Source organism: Rattus norvegicus, chromosome 6 (genome assembly GCF_036323735.1).
Source record: "Rattus norvegicus strain BN/NHsdMcwi chromosome 6, GRCr8, whole genome shotgun sequence".
NCBI lineage: Eukaryota > Metazoa > Chordata > Mammalia > Rodentia > Muridae > Rattus > Rattus norvegicus.
The window spans coordinates 41,244,881-41,260,381 of NC_086024.1; the positions used below are offsets into that span (position 1 = coordinate 41,244,881).

At 42.5% G+C, this 15,501-nt stretch overlaps 1 long non-coding RNA gene across 2 annotated transcripts in view; it reads left to right on the top strand.

The window, feature by feature from the left end:
• Nucleotides 1–12,709, top strand: part of LOC134479117 (uncharacterized) — a 44,394-nt gene extending 31,685 nt beyond the window's left edge. For both annotated transcript variants that reach the window (XR_010052217.1, XR_010052218.1), the window contains exons 3-4: nt 1,238–1,382; nt 10,410–12,709. This is a non-coding gene — a long non-coding RNA (uncharacterized LOC134479117). The remainder of the gene's footprint in view (nt 1–1,237; nt 1,383–10,409) is intronic.
• Nucleotides 12,710–15,501: the final 2,792 nt, after the last annotated feature.

Here is a 15,501-nt window from a genome sequence, read left to right on the forward strand (position 1 = left end):
ACCTTGCTCATCCCAGTTAACTAGTATATGATCTTTCCTTGCCTGTTCCGAGTACGGAAAACTGCAGGCATTCCTTGGCTTATGGCTAAATCTTTCTAATCTCTCCTTCTGTCTTCATATAGCCAGCTTCCCCTGTGTGTCTCTTGGTCCTAATCTTCCCCTTCCTTCCTTTAGATTATTCACATTCATTAAGTACTCAAAAGTAGTAGTATACTTCTAGAGTACGGCATTTCAAGACATGTACACAATGCATCCAATCACAGTGATGAGCATACTGGTCATTTTCACTCTATGTGCTGGAACATCCCTTTCCACTTACAAGATATCCAAATCACATAGACAACCACAGTTGTCCTAACTACCATGGGTCATTAACATTATCTTTGCTCTTCAAGAGCCCCTATGTTCTGTGACTACCCTTATCCATCACTACCTCTCCAACATCTTTATCAGGTTCTGCCACCTATCAAGCTCTCTACTTCTGTAGGGTCAACTATTCAGCTTTCTCTCTCTCTCTCTCTCTCTCTCTCTCTCTCTCTCTCTCTCTCTCTCTCTCTGGCATTTATTAGAATAAGCTACAGGCTGTGGTCCAGCTAATCCAACAATGCCCGCCTATAAATGTAAGGTCCAAGAATCCAGGAGTTGTTTAGTCCATGAGGCTGGATATCTCGTCTGGTCTCCCATATACATAGGAACCCTAAAGAAGTAGGCTCTAATGCCAATGAGAAAATGGAGTTGCTAGTGAGGGTGAGAGCAAGCAGGCATCAAGAGAAACTCTTCCTTTATCTAGGTTTCCAGCAGAAGATGTAGCCCAGTCTTCATATCTCCAGAGATCTGGATTAAAGGCATGTTTTCCCACTGCAAAGATCTGGATTGCAAGTGGATCTTCCCATTTTGATGATTTAATTAAGCAAAAACCTGGCACAGGTGTGCACAGCCATTTTTGAGTTGTAGTTAATGCCAGATGTTGTCAAGTAGACAACTAAGAATAGCCATTGCAATCTAGTTTTTCATCCATGTGACAAATGCCTGAGAGAAGCAACTTAAAGGGTAAGAGGTTATGTATTTGGCTCAGGGCCAGATTAGCTAACTCCATGCTTCGGGCCAACAGGAGGCAGGAATGTGTGATGGAGAGTTTTAGCTCATGATGGTCAGGAAGCAGAGAGCAAAGGGAGAGCACTGGGGACCAGATAAAACCTTCAAAGCCTTTTCTTCATGATTTACATCCTCCTACCAGGCCCCATCTCCTAATCAGCCACAAATGCAATGGATGCATTATTCCCGTGCTGCTGTCATCTTCATCCAATCACCTTCACCGACTATTACCCAAGTCTTCCTCACACGAACCCTTTGGGAGACGCTTCATATACAAGTCATAGCACGTGAGTCTGTCCTTCTGTGCCTGACATTCATGTCAAACATCTTCCATCCCATTTGTTGTCTCAGATGACAGAATTGCATGCTTTCCCTTATCTGTTCATCTATTGCTAGTTAGGTAGAGTGGATTGATATCTTGGATATAAACATATGGTGTAACTATCTCTTTAATATATTGATCTCACTTCCTTTGGCTATCTACTCAGTACCAGGAACAAATGATATAGACACGTCTGTTTCTGGTTTTTGAAGAGCCACCCTCCTATTTAATGTAATAGTTGTACGTCTTAACTTCCCTACAAACTGTTAGAATTCTCATTGTACCCTCAGCAGCATTTGGGGATCCCCTCCGCACTTTGGTGTGGTTATTGCTATTTGTGTTTCTGAGACAGTCATTGAAAGGAATTATAAATGATACATCACTGCGGCTTAGCATTTCCATAATAGCTCATGATGTGAACACTTTTTTCTGTGTATTTGCTGCCACTTGTACGTCTCTAAGACCTGTCTATCTAGAGGCCGGAAAGATAATTCACAGGATAAGAGCACTAGCTACTCTTGCAAAGGGCCTTGATTCTCAGGAACCACATGGCAATTCACAACCATCTAAACTCAAGTTCCAGGGGAAACTGATACCCTCTTTTGGTTTCCAAGGGTACCAGACATACACATGGGACCCAAACATACATGCAGTCAAAATGCACATACATATAAGATAAAAAATACATATCTTTTTAAAAGTCTAATCAGGGGGTTGGGGCTTTAGCTCAGTGGTAGAGCGCTTGCCTAGGAAGCGCAAGGCCCTGGGTTCGGTCCCCAGCTCCGAAAAAAAGAACCAAAAAATAAATAAATAAATAAAAGTCTAATCAGGTCATTTGCCCATTTCTTTTTAAAAAATGGTTTATCTTGATCTTTTATAATTTCATGCATTTATACAATTAGTTCTGATTATGCTTTCTCCAAAACACCTTTTTATTGCTGTAGCATCCCTCACTGTTACTCCTATCCCAACCAGACCTTTGATTTTGTTTTATGACTAATTTTAGTTGACCAGATCCATCTGTGTGAGCATTGTCAGAACTATCCATTGGAAGCTAATGGAGTCACCAGGTAGTGCAGAACTGAAGGCAGTGACTCCTTCTCTCCCTGAACCTGTCAGTAAACACCTCAGCAGTGAGGAGTGAGGGATGAGGCCCTCTGAGCCTTTCCTCCATCCAGGCCTGACTCCAGGCTAATTCTTACACAGACCTAGTGCAGACATCCATAGCTGCTGAGCTCATGGTTGCTCACTTTTAAAATCAATTTGTTTCTTGTTGTTTTATACATTCATATTCCAGATATTATTCTCTTATCAGGTGAGGGGATGGAAGACATGTTCTCTCTCTCTCTCTCTCTCTCTCTCTCTTTATCTTCCCCCTTTCTAGAAAGACACTAGTCTTGCTAAATTAGGAACTGCCCTACTAAAATATGGCCTGATGTTATTAATAAAATAAAACACTGTATTTTCAATAAGGTCATACCTATTTAGAGACAGTAAGAACTGGGGCTGTAAGATACCTTTTTGGGGGGGAGAGAGCAGTGTTAAAACCTCCTAACATTGAGTAAAAATGTCCACTGTAGGATTTGAAAACATGTGATAGAACCATAAAGCTTGGGACCAGTCTACATTTCTGTTCAAGTCACCCTTGGTGCACACGTAGTTTCCCAAGCTAATCCCAAATGCCTGCCTACAAACGTTAGGAAGATTAATTTTGGTTCTGGCTCTACTGTGAACAGAGAAGATGAAGTTGCTTATTTAGGAACTGTCCTCTCCTCACATCGTCATTTTAGTGACACAAGTCCCGTTTCCCGAGCTTAATTCCAGCCCATCTTTGAAAAGAGGATAAGAAGCACAACCTGTGGCTGTAATGGTAGATAATTTTATTCTAAGCTATAGGTGGGATTGTGAGTTCTAGGCCAGCCTAGGCTACATAACAAGTTTAGGCCAGCCTGGGCTACATAGGGAGACTCAGTTTCTCTCTCTCTCTCTCTCTCACACACACACACACACACACAGAGACAGGCAGAGAGACAGGCAGAGAGACAGGCAGAGAAAAAGAATAGAAAAAAATAATCCACAAGCTGTTTCCTAATTTTTTACATGTTAGAGACTAGATATTATGAAGCTACTTCACAAACACCTAGTGGTCTGCCTTAGGGAGAGGTGAGATCTAGGAATGAGCCTGGACCCACCTCAGCATACAAGCCCGAGAGCTCCATACCCAGTGCTTTGATTTGAGTGTGATTTGTCCAGCGGAACCCATGCTGGAGTTTAAGCCCTAAAGTCATAGTTAATGCTATTAAGAAGGTAGAAACTTAATCCGCCTATTGTATTTAAAGGTGGGGCCTTTGGGAAATGATTAGATTATTAGATTAAGCCACTAGGGTGGCACCCACCCACCATCCCTCCCATAAATTAATCCTAAAGGCTCCATAAAGAGAGAGGTACACAGAGATACACAGGTTTCTTGGCATGCGATGTTGTAGCTAAGAGAAAAAAATAATCCATTTTTCTATTGTAGCCTGCATCAAGGTCCTAGGCCTTCTTGCCTTCAAGGCTGTGAGATCAGCTGGGTGTGATGGCCTATACCTTTGATCCCAGCACTTGGGAGGCAGAGACAGGTGGATTTTTGTGATTTTGAGGCCAGCCTGATCTTACTCAAATTAACCCTAAGGATAAGTAGGCTCTAGAGATTAGTGAGTCCCTTGTACTCAGAGCTTCTCACCTACTGCTTTCATTTGAATTTGATATGTCTTGCTGAACCCATGTTGGATTTTAAGACCCAAAGTCATAGTTAATGAGTTCCAGGCCAACCAGAGCTGCATAGTGAGATACTGTCTAAAACAAAATCATAAAAGAAGGAAGGAAGAAAAAATTGAAGTTAATAAACTCCTTTCCTTTATAAACTAGGCTGCCTGCAAATGAAAAGCAAATTAGTACACGTACTAAGCGAACCCAGATGACTACCATAGGAATCAAAAATATGCTAAGCAGGTAGAAACAAAAAAGACGTATTATCAGAAAGAAAACTTGTTCTATTTCCACCCAGTCACAGGTGTGAGTGCAACAACATCTTATGACTTTTGTCTCACCACTGGAGGGGATACAGTCACAGGTTTTACCATGGCAGCAGGGAAGTACAATTAGAAAACTTCCCATCCTTACATCCTGTCAGAACCGGAAACCGAGGCCAGGCAGGAAACAAGACAAGGCCATAAGCTTCACATCCCTGTGAGCTATTTTCTACAGCAGAGTTTCGTCTCCTCAGAGTTTGACATCATCAACACAGCTCCATCAGCTGACAACGAAATGCTTGTTGGGGGATATTTCACATCCAACCTGAAACTCTCCCAAGTGCTGTTCACCTTCTGGGCCATCCAGGACAGTTTCTGCCCTCACCTTTTGAAAATGTTCTTTTCTTTCATTACTATTTAAAGCCTTTTTTTTTTTAATTATGTGAAGGTATGTGTGTCTGTGTGAAAATATAGGCATGTGAATGAGTACAGTTCCCAGTGGATACCAGAAGAGGGCGTGAGATCCCCTGGACCTGAAGTTACAGGCTGTTGTAAACTGCCACACATGGGTGCTGGAAAGCACACTTGTAAGTCCCGTGAGAGAGCAGTACTTGCTCTTAACCACGCCCCTTCCCCTAAATGTCTCTTCTTACAGTTTGCTGGTTGACTGCTTGTGTTTGAGCTTCTGATAGTCCCCTCAGAGAACAAGGTCCCCTTTTCCCATTGCATATGTCCTCTACTCATGAGTTCTCATTATGCCCATGTGCCACATGGGCTAGGGCACAGCTAAAGGGTCTAGTACCAACATTATACACAGTACAGCCCACGGCTTGACTCATTCATCCCCACCTCCTGAGAATAGATTGAAAATGCAAATCTTTACACTTGAGTAAGTCTTTTCAGGACTTCGTTTATTTCTCCATATGCCATGAACTAAAATAACCTAGAATTGTTGGAAGGTTAAAGAAAAGAATGGCAAGAGCTCCAGAAATGGACCTGGTCTTCCTTCCTTTATTCCCTTGGTCTGTCACTAACATTTACTGAACACCCACTGCACACTGGACTATTCTCAATTAAATACTAAAGTGAAAAGAACCAGCCATTTTCTTGCTTTTTTTTTTTTTTTTTTTTTTTTTTTTGGATTTTACATTCTTTTGGGAAGAAAACAGACTCTGAAGAAGCAGGAATATGGACTGGCTAGAAAGAAAGGAACAGATTGAATCTCATTAGGGTTCTGAGACAAAATATGCAGGGGATCCTTTACTTAGTCAGTCAGGGAGCCACTCTGAGAGGGTTGCGTGGTTCAGAAGGATCAGGAACACCCAACCTTGGGCAAGACCAGTGCAGTCTAGGATCGGGTATAAGATGGGCATGCACCACATGGACCAATGGGGCAATGGCATGGCAAGTTCTCAGTTGAAAGAGGTGGAAAGGGTAATAAGACAGACAGAGGCATGACCATGTAGGTCTTCGCGATCACCATAGTGACGAGATTTTCTCTTAGCTGTGGTGGGTCTTAAACAAGGACATGATGTCAGATTGTTCTGGGTTGTCTGGAGTCAGGACCAGGGGTTGGGGTCAGGGAGTAAGGGGATGCTATAAGGCTGCACCGTGTCCTGCTACTCCATTTACTCACACTTCTGTAATGAGGTCCCATAGGCTGGGAATCTTGTAAACATTTACTTCTCATAGTTCTGAAAGACTAAGATCAACAATTCATTGGTTGATTCTGTGTCTAATAAGAACCTATTTCCTGGGTCACAAGCAATACTGTCTTTCCATTTTCTTACCTGGGGTTGGTAGTCAAAGTGGTCTCTGATCTCTCAGGAAAAGGCATGAATAGCACTTGTGAGGGCTTGTCTTCACAGTCTAATCATGTCCTGGATGTGCCTGCTGCTAAGAGCATCCCCTTGGGAGTCAGGATTCAGCATGTGATGGAGAATGAATATACTCATTCAAACAATAATCTTTGTGTAAGAGATGTAGGCGCACCATCAAGATGGTCTGAGAAGAGGGCAGAAGCAAAGATGTAATGGGGCTGGAAATTAAGGAGGAGTAAAAGTTCAGGTTAGAGCCTGGGACATAGCCGTTCACAGTTTCAGTAACAATACTCTTCAACCAACCAAAGAGATTTTGTAAAGCTGCGCACAATAGTGCACACCTGTGATCCTACCATTTGGTAGGCAGAGGCTGAAAGATCATGAGTTCAAAGCTAGCCTGGACTACATAGCAAGACTTTGCCTCAAAAGCACAGTAACAGTAACAATGATAACAATAAAGACTTTATGAAGTGAACTGTGACACTGATGGGACCTAATAACCATCCTGATCATGTAGATGTACATTGAGCTTTAAGAAATGCAAGTTGCCTTCACAAGGTTTCTTTCACATTAATTCAAACCATACAGTTAGGCACAGGGCCATGCATGGTCCTGCAATTCTAGCCTTTGAGAGGTTAAGGCAGGAGAGCTGCCATAGCTGTGAGGTTAGCCTGGGCTCCACAGTGAGTTCTACGCTAGCCTGGCTATAGAGTTAAACCTTTTAGGGAAGAAAAAAAAAATCCACAGAATAATTCTGGATGTTCCTATTGTGATAAGCATGTCAGCTCACACATTCATCATGCACCTCACAAGAATCTTGTGTTTTACATTTCTACAGTTCTAGAACCTAGTACTTATGTATTCCCTCCAACACTAACTAGCAATCCATTTTCTCTGAGCATTGACTGACCCTCTTAACTTTCTGTTTGGTGCCATACACCCAGTTCACTGCCAGATCACATGGGAGCACAGGGTGTCTGCAGAATCTATGTCTTATGAAAGTGGAGAATAGGTCATCTTTTCATTAGATAGAGATGAAATGTTAAACCAGAATCTTTCCTTTCCTCCAGAGAACTGTACCATTTCTACACAGAAGGAGTGACATCTCTGTTGGGCAAAGCTCTGGGCCAAGAATCAGAAAACTGGATGGCCTTTTCTACCACAGACCATGTGCTCTCACCTCTGGTCCTCACTCTCCCCATTCACTAATACTACAGCATTTCATCTGTGCAACCCCACAGCCGTGTAAAGATCACCTGAGCTTTCAAATCTATAAAGTACTTTGAAAACGGGGTCGGGTTGAACTGAAGAAAGGGATTGTTTACCTTGCCCGCAGCCGGTATCTGACAGCACTCGCCGAGACACGGTTTTGTACTGTTAGCACAGGCTTGGAGATGAAGTGGAACACCTGTGACTTCCTGCCAACACCCTCTCAGAACAGTGCCACTGGGCTAGACCAGCTCCAGGGAACCCCACACACACACACCCAAGAGGCAAGCTCTAGGGGTGCCAGGCTCTACTCACCATGGCCCCCTCTCAAGGTTTTGTGATTAAGACTTTCGGAGTGTGAAAAGTAATCACCTTAATTGTTGAAAACCCTCAAAGATTCCAAACTTGTAAATCATGAAAGGCCACTGTTTAGTGGGCTGGAATGCTTTTGAAAAAGGCCAGCGATCAGAGATTGGCCTCGTTAATAACCACAGTAAAACTTGCTCTTGAAGCTCAAAGACACAGCTAATTAGGGCAGAAAAATTCAACCTCAAATTAAGAGAGAGAGAGAGAGAGAGAGAGAGAGAGAGAGAGAGAGAGAGAGTTTCTGAAGTGTAAACGCTTTCTCCCTGAGAAGTATGTCTAAGTAGATTTTGGATGCGTTCCAAAACCCACTGTAAGACAAAGCCAAGACTGCAGAAATGTCAGGGTGGGGTTAATCAGCTGCAGAGCATCTGTGTGTCCATCTGTCCAGGAAAAGGAATCAGTGTCCTTACCTCAAGGATTTCTTAATACTGAACTTTTAAAAGGAGACTTTAGGAAAATGAAAATTCTTCCACATTGCATTTTTTTTTAAACTAGTAACACATGGCCCAGCCCTGTTGGTGTTTGTGAATTTATTGAGCATGGCTACATGTTGCGGATAATGAGATTTAAATCGGAGAGTCTACTGGGCCCTCCCTGAAAGAAGTTGGTACCTGTGGCCCACCACTGCCTGGTACAGCCAAGAATCCCAACATATGTCTAGGTTTATCAAAAAGAGATTTTCTTCCCCAAAAGTAAAGGTCGACTGTGGGCTCGGAATTTGCCAGTTACAGAGATTAGACAGAGGTGTAAAGCTGTCTTATCCAGTGACTTGAGGACTGGCCCAGCAGCCCACAAGTGTTCCTGCCTCTGTAACATTGCTCAAAGATTGGATCTAGGAACGAACCATGCCAGCAGAGTCAAAAAAAATGGGAAAAGAACACAGCTCAATAGGGTGATCCATGATCCTCTGTTGCACAACAGAAGGAGCCTAAGTGTCCAATTGATTGATAATAAAAAATATTAATAAACAATGGGCAGGCAAGATGGCTTAGCAGGCAAGGGCACTTGCCACCAAGCTGGATGACTTGAGTTAGCAGCCTGGAACCCGTGTAGTAGGAAGAGAGAAATGACTCCTACAAGTTTGCCTCTGACTTCTATAAATGCGCGCGCGCACACACACACACACACACACACACACCCAAACACACACACACACTTTTTTTAATAGTGGGGCTGGAGAGATGGTTCAGTAGCTAAAAATGCTTGCTGCTCCTATATAGAGTATCCAGGTTCAGTTTCTAGCACCCGCATAGCAGTGCAGTCATTTGTAGCTCCAGTTTCAGGGGTTCTCACATTCTCTCATAGACTCAGGGACATTAGGCATATGGTGCACGTACACATATGAAAGCAAAACACCTACACACTAAACTAAAAAGGCATAACAATGACGGGTCATGACTTCAGATCTGCTCTGAGCCCAGTCCAGGGTGGGCTGACTATAGATAAGTGTCTGAAACCCAGATCACTTTAGGGCAGTGCTATGGGATGAGTGCCCTCTGAGGAGAGTCAGACCTGAGCAGGGCACTCAAGGAGGAAGCAATATGAAAGGGAATGGTCGGGCTCAGAAACTCTGGCTCTGTGTGTTTCAGGAGGACCAGGGCTCTAACACTGAAAAGGGACAAAAGATGCTCCACAGAGCAGCAATCTTACCCTGAAGCTGGTCACAAATATAGACTCGGGTTCCATCCAGACCTGAAGAACAGATTTTCAGCAAAGAAAAAAGTTTAGGTGACTTGCATACTCCAGGCTAGACCAAACGTAGACTAGGCTAAAACACAATAGGATTTCGTTTCAGAATGTGACCTAGACAGTTACACGGAAGGAGGCAGAGACAGCTGTGTCTCAGGAGCGAAATCCCCACAACTTGTGTAGCCAAAACTACAAGACTCTCTCTGCCTGTGTCTTCCTACTGTACTGCTCCATTCTATGGGATGAGGAGAGAGCAAATGAAAGCATTTTAGATCCAAGGACCCATTTTTTAATGATAGAGATAGTTCTCTAATATTTGGGGTTTTTTTTAAGATTTATTTATTTCATGTATGTGAGTACACTGCTGCTGTCTTCAGACACACCAGAAGAGGGCATCAGATCTCATTACAGATGGTTGCGAGCCACCATGTGGTTGCGGGGATTTGAACTCAGGACCTCTGGAAGAGCAGTCAGTGCTCTTAACCCCTCTGAGCATCTCTCCAGCCCTCTAATATATGTTTTAAGACAAGATTTCATACATCCCAGGTTGGCCTTGAACTAGCTATAACCAAATATGCATTATTTATTTATTTGAACCCAGGGCCTCACACTTGCTAAGCAAGCTCTCAACCACTGAGCCACAGTCCCCGATAAACCATAAAACCTCTGATGGTGGGAGTGTGAATGCCTTGCTCCCCCACCATTTTCAGTACCCCGTGACTGACACAAAGGAAGTGCTTAATAAGAGTCTGTTGAATGAATGTGTAAATATTAACATTCCTATGCCCGATATGGATCTTTCTGGAGCTAATTTAAACTTTTATGTTTTCAATTAGAGTTACAATCCCCAGTGATCCCCATCTCTTGCTATTTACACCTCACTCTCTGGTGCAGGGTTGATTTGTGCGGACAACGGAAGACGGCTGAAGTGGAAGCTAGAGGCTGAAGTTTCTGCTCCTTTCTGTTGTGCTGTTCTTCTTATTCTTGGTCACTAACTCTGAGGAAAGTTATGGCATGAGTAGCTCCAAAGAAACAGTCACCTACTGAAGATCTGAGGTCTCCTTCCAACAACCTGTAAGAGAGCTTGAGAAGTGATCATCCTAAGAGCCTTCTTAGCCAGCAGAGATGGAGGAGGGCCTCCTGCGCTTCAATCTGTGACAGATCCTGAATCCAAGACGCAACCAATTCTTGACACTCAAAACTGTGGACAAAGATGAACAATGGGTGTTAAAACTGCTGGGTTTAGGAGTGATTCCACTGAGGTTTGTAAGAGGAACAAAAGCCACACAGTGAATATTAGAAGAGTGGTTTGTTAGATTGGCTGAGTAGTCAAAACCAAAAACAAAAAAACAAAAACAAACAAACAAACAAACAAAAAAGCTGTTCCCACACTGAGAGTCTGGGAATCCAGGAACTTCAAATCCTGGTATGACACTGAAGAGCAGAAGAGTTGCTGGTCCTTGGTGCATACTGGAGACCAAGAGAATCCGAATTCTCACATGAGAGAAGGAATACAGCAGCAACTGGTTAAATCAACTCAAAAGAGGGTAGGCGAGCTCGCTGGTGAGACAGGAAGTCAAGTAGGGAAAAGGCAAATGCTTTCTCCCCGAACTTCCTTTTATCTTAACTGCCACCATATAGTCCACATTTAGGATGGGTTTGCTCACTTCCGCTAACCCTATCAAGAACGTCCTCCACGGCGGTGCCCTGCTGCTTGTCTCTTAATTGATTCCAGAGCCAATCAAGCCGAAGACCAAGATCAACAAGCACACACATCAGCAGACAAGTTTTACATCACTACCGAATGATTTCGATATCTCTGTGATGGTTTTTGAGGTCTTGGCTCGTGGGAAGGAAGCCTCCATCCTCGCTCGGTGTGCAGGTAACAGGTAAAGAAGCAGCCGAGAGACTTTGTACATGTTCTCTTGCCTCCAAGAGGACTGATCTGTTTCCTTAGCAAGTTTCACCGACAACCTTCTCCTGTGGCCCTGAGAGAGATACTTCTAGGGCTCTTTTCTTGACTGTAGATATTTCAGAGTCCCATTGGACTCTGGAACAGGGGAGCCACCTCTCATTGAGTCCTAATGCTTTTTATCATTCCCCGCTTAGCTTTTCATGCTAACAAACACAGTGAGACCTGTCTAGAACTAGGTGACAAAACCTTACAAAAGCTTTGGGGAAAAACACCGATGAAAACCGACTACTACTTGTTGAGAAATTTTAACTTAACCCTAGGCTTCCTGTGCAATAACCTCAGATTCTGAACTTTCAGCTCAGAAGAGAGCAGTCTGAGTCCTAACTCTGTCTGTTTTCAGTACCTATTGCTGCATAAGCTCTACCGTGCACTTGTTCATCATTGATGGGAAAAGAAAGTTGAAAAGCAAGCTTTATGTCTACTGGGTCCTGGGTAAAGATCAGCGCTGGCAAATACCAGCCTGTCATATTACCTTGCTCTCCTATGTACATTCCTTGATGCTAGAATGTAATTTAAGTGAGAAAGGGCTTCTTCTGACTTGCATTCTGATAGGATTATTTCACTGTGGTTGGGAAGACAGCCAGATAGCAAGGAAGGCATGACAAACGGGAAGCAGGAAGCCGGCTGGGTCATTCATATTACTCTTCGAGGCCCATCCTCAGTGACCCAATTCTTCCAGTGAGACTCTACCTTTTAAAGGTTCCAGAACTTTCCCAAATAGCACCATTAGCTGAAGACCAAATATTAGAATATGAGTCAAGGGGAATATTTCACATTCAAGTCAACAATACATACTTAAAAGTACTATTGCCCTATGGAGACAGTGGGAAGAAATCATTTTCCCTACAACCTGCCAGTCAGTCAACCAGGAAAAGAAAGGAAAAAAAAAAAAAAAAAAAAAACCTCTCCCCTATTTCCAACTTCCTCCTCCTTTCAGCCAATAGGAAGGTCAAAAACAAATTGATACTCTACTCATGATCACAAAGCTGACAGACAAGCCCAGTCTGTAAGCACTTCTAAAAGGTCTCCTGGGGAGATGCAAGACTTTTGCTTGCCTCTAGTTTGAATGCTCAATAAGAAGTATATTGCATGTTCTGTCCCATGCTTGTGAAGCCTTAGGGTGGGACCAAACTGCCTAACTAACTATGTATACGGTGATAGAAGCCCCACTGCAGAATATCCTTGGACAAGCCAAATGACCAAAGCGTCATTGTCTTCATAGACCACTGGGCCCACTGTAGTACTTCTTGCATTAGATAGCTCTGTCTCCTAAGAGCTCTGCCGTCACTCCACCCAAAATGTGCACCTTACCTTCCAATTTGGGGGCCACCTCAGTGCTCTGACCCGATACAACATTATCTTGTACTTCTGCTCTGTAACAGCCCATCAGAGACAAGCGGGTAGCAGCAGTTTTTAGCCCCAAGATGATCTCTTCATCAACCACTCTTTATATGACATACGCGGAAGGGCTTTCATTCATTCACATTCCGCCTCTGCTAGTCTACGTGTGCTCCTTGTGTAAAAATAAAAGTTGGCATTAAACTTTTACCCTCCAATGAGGTCTAGACAATATGAAATGAAGCTGGGTTTTCTCGGCCTCTGATGTTTTTGTCATATCTGTGAAGACAACAAAGGTTTACACTAACTTGCTTAGAAATTGCATCACGCTGTCAGTTCACTGTAATCATATGATTGACAACAAATAAAGTCAATTGGTTCCTTTCATAAAATCTACTATTAATCCAGGTAACACCACACAACTCAAAAATAAGAAAACAAAAAAACAAAACAAAACAAAACAAAAACAAAAACAAAAACAAAAACAAACAAAGAACAAGTTCCCTTGGGGGGATGTCTCCATGTCTCAGTCACTTGGGACAATGTTTTTATAATTGAACAAAAAAAAATCTTCACACAAATGTAGTAATAGATACCTGTATTTAAAATAATTTAAAAATGTACTTAAAATACAATTTTATGGGTAGCATTAAAGATGAGAGACAGGCGTGGTGGTGCACACCTTTGATCTCAGCTCTCCGGAGACAGAGGCAGGTGGATTTCTGTGAGTTTGAGGCCAGGCTGGTCTACAAAGCAAGTTCCAGGACAGTCAGAGTTACACAGGAAAACCTGTCTGGAAAAACAAAAAGAAAAACAAACACCTCAGTTTCTCTCAGTAGCTTTCAGTACACCACACTAAAAGCTAAAAAGCAAGGAGCCCCAACAGCAGATTCAAATGCAAAAGAAGCTATTCCTAGGTCTCCTCAAGTGTCAAAATCCACTAATTTCTCATTTCTTCTCTTGGACATTATTCTCTGTCTGTAGCCTTTGGAACTGATTGCCCCCTGGGTTTTTACTTCAATGTCTGTGTGACTTTCCCATAGACCTGTGGATCATCAGCTGTGTCAAAATTTCCTCATTGCCTTTAGAGCCATTCAATCTATAGATCTTTTCAGTGGAACATTTCAAACACGCCCCCCACCACCACCAAATGGAGATGATAGATTTCACTCCATCTATTCTAGCCCAATACTTTAGTCTCTATCAATTTTTAATGAAATATTTCAGAGATGTTTAACAATATAAACGATGATATCATGACTGCCATCTTGTTGCAGACTCTGTTCAGAAGGAACATGCTTGGTTCTCACTGGGATACTGTAGATGGCCTCCTCTGTAGCTTGCCTCTGTCCTAAAAGGAAGCCATGTTTGGAACACGCTTATAATCCCAGAAAGTTTCTTTCCCACCCTCTTCCCATATAATATTGTTTTAATTTACTTTCTGTTGCATTGATAAAAAACTGAACAACAATCAATGTTGGGAGGAAAAGGTTTATTTAATTTACAGATTACAGTCCATCATCAAAGGAAGTCAAGGCAGGAACTCCAGATAGAACCTAGAGACAGGAACTGAAACGGAGACCATGGAGGAACACTGCATGCTCGCTCTCTCTAGCTTGCTCAGCTACCTTTCTTATACTTTACCAGGCCCAGCTGCTCTGAGATGATAGCCCCAAATTGTCCTCATACTTGAATTAACAACCAAGAAATTGTCCTACAAATAGTGCATGATGGCTCATGCCTTTAATCCCAGTACTCTAGAGGTAGAGACTAGACACATCCCTTAGTTCAAGGCCAGCCTTGTCTACAAAAGTGAGTTCCAGAACAGCCCTGACTACACAGAGAAATCTAGTTTTTAACAAATAAAACAAGACAAAACAAAAACAAAGCAAAACAAAACAAAACAAGAATGGAGAAAAAGAAAGAAAAAAATGTCTTACAGATATACCCACAGGCCAATCTGATGGGATTAATTCCTCAACTGTGTCAAGTTGACAAAAACCAGCCAGTAGGAAAAACCAGCCCCAAACCATGCATTTACAATGTAAAATCTGCACTTGCAGCTCAGAAAAGAGAGACCAAGAGTCAGAGGTCCAGGAAGTCTGCTGTGAGATTGTGTCTCCTAAGACAGGCCGGGAAGTTGCAGGTAACAATAGGGTTACCCAAACAAGACCCGAACAAGGAGCTCTAGGCACACTGACATACAAGGAGGAAAACTCAGTGTCCCACACCTAAACAAGGAACAATAGCCAAATGATGACTCTGAGAGACAGAGAATTAGTCTCTCCAAGACTGATCCTCCTAATTTGTTAGCCAACAAAAATTGCTCAGCTTGAAATCATGTACATACAGGCAGCACAAAATGGACACCGTAGGTTTTATTTATACATGTGTGTGTTTGTGTGTGTAACAATAACCATCAAAGCAAAAAGGGGCATCAGTTTGAGAATGGATAAGGGGCTAGGGAAATGGAAAGGAAAGAGAAAGGGGAAATTTATGTGAATATAATTTAATTATTTTAAAAAGAAAGCTAACCAGCATATATATCATGTGTACGGTTTTAAACTTCATTTGAATAATTTCAGATCTTGCCTTTCCTTTGAGGCTTTTATTTCACTCAAAACTGTTTCCATATTGATACATATAGCTATAAATTATTTATTGTATCCATTC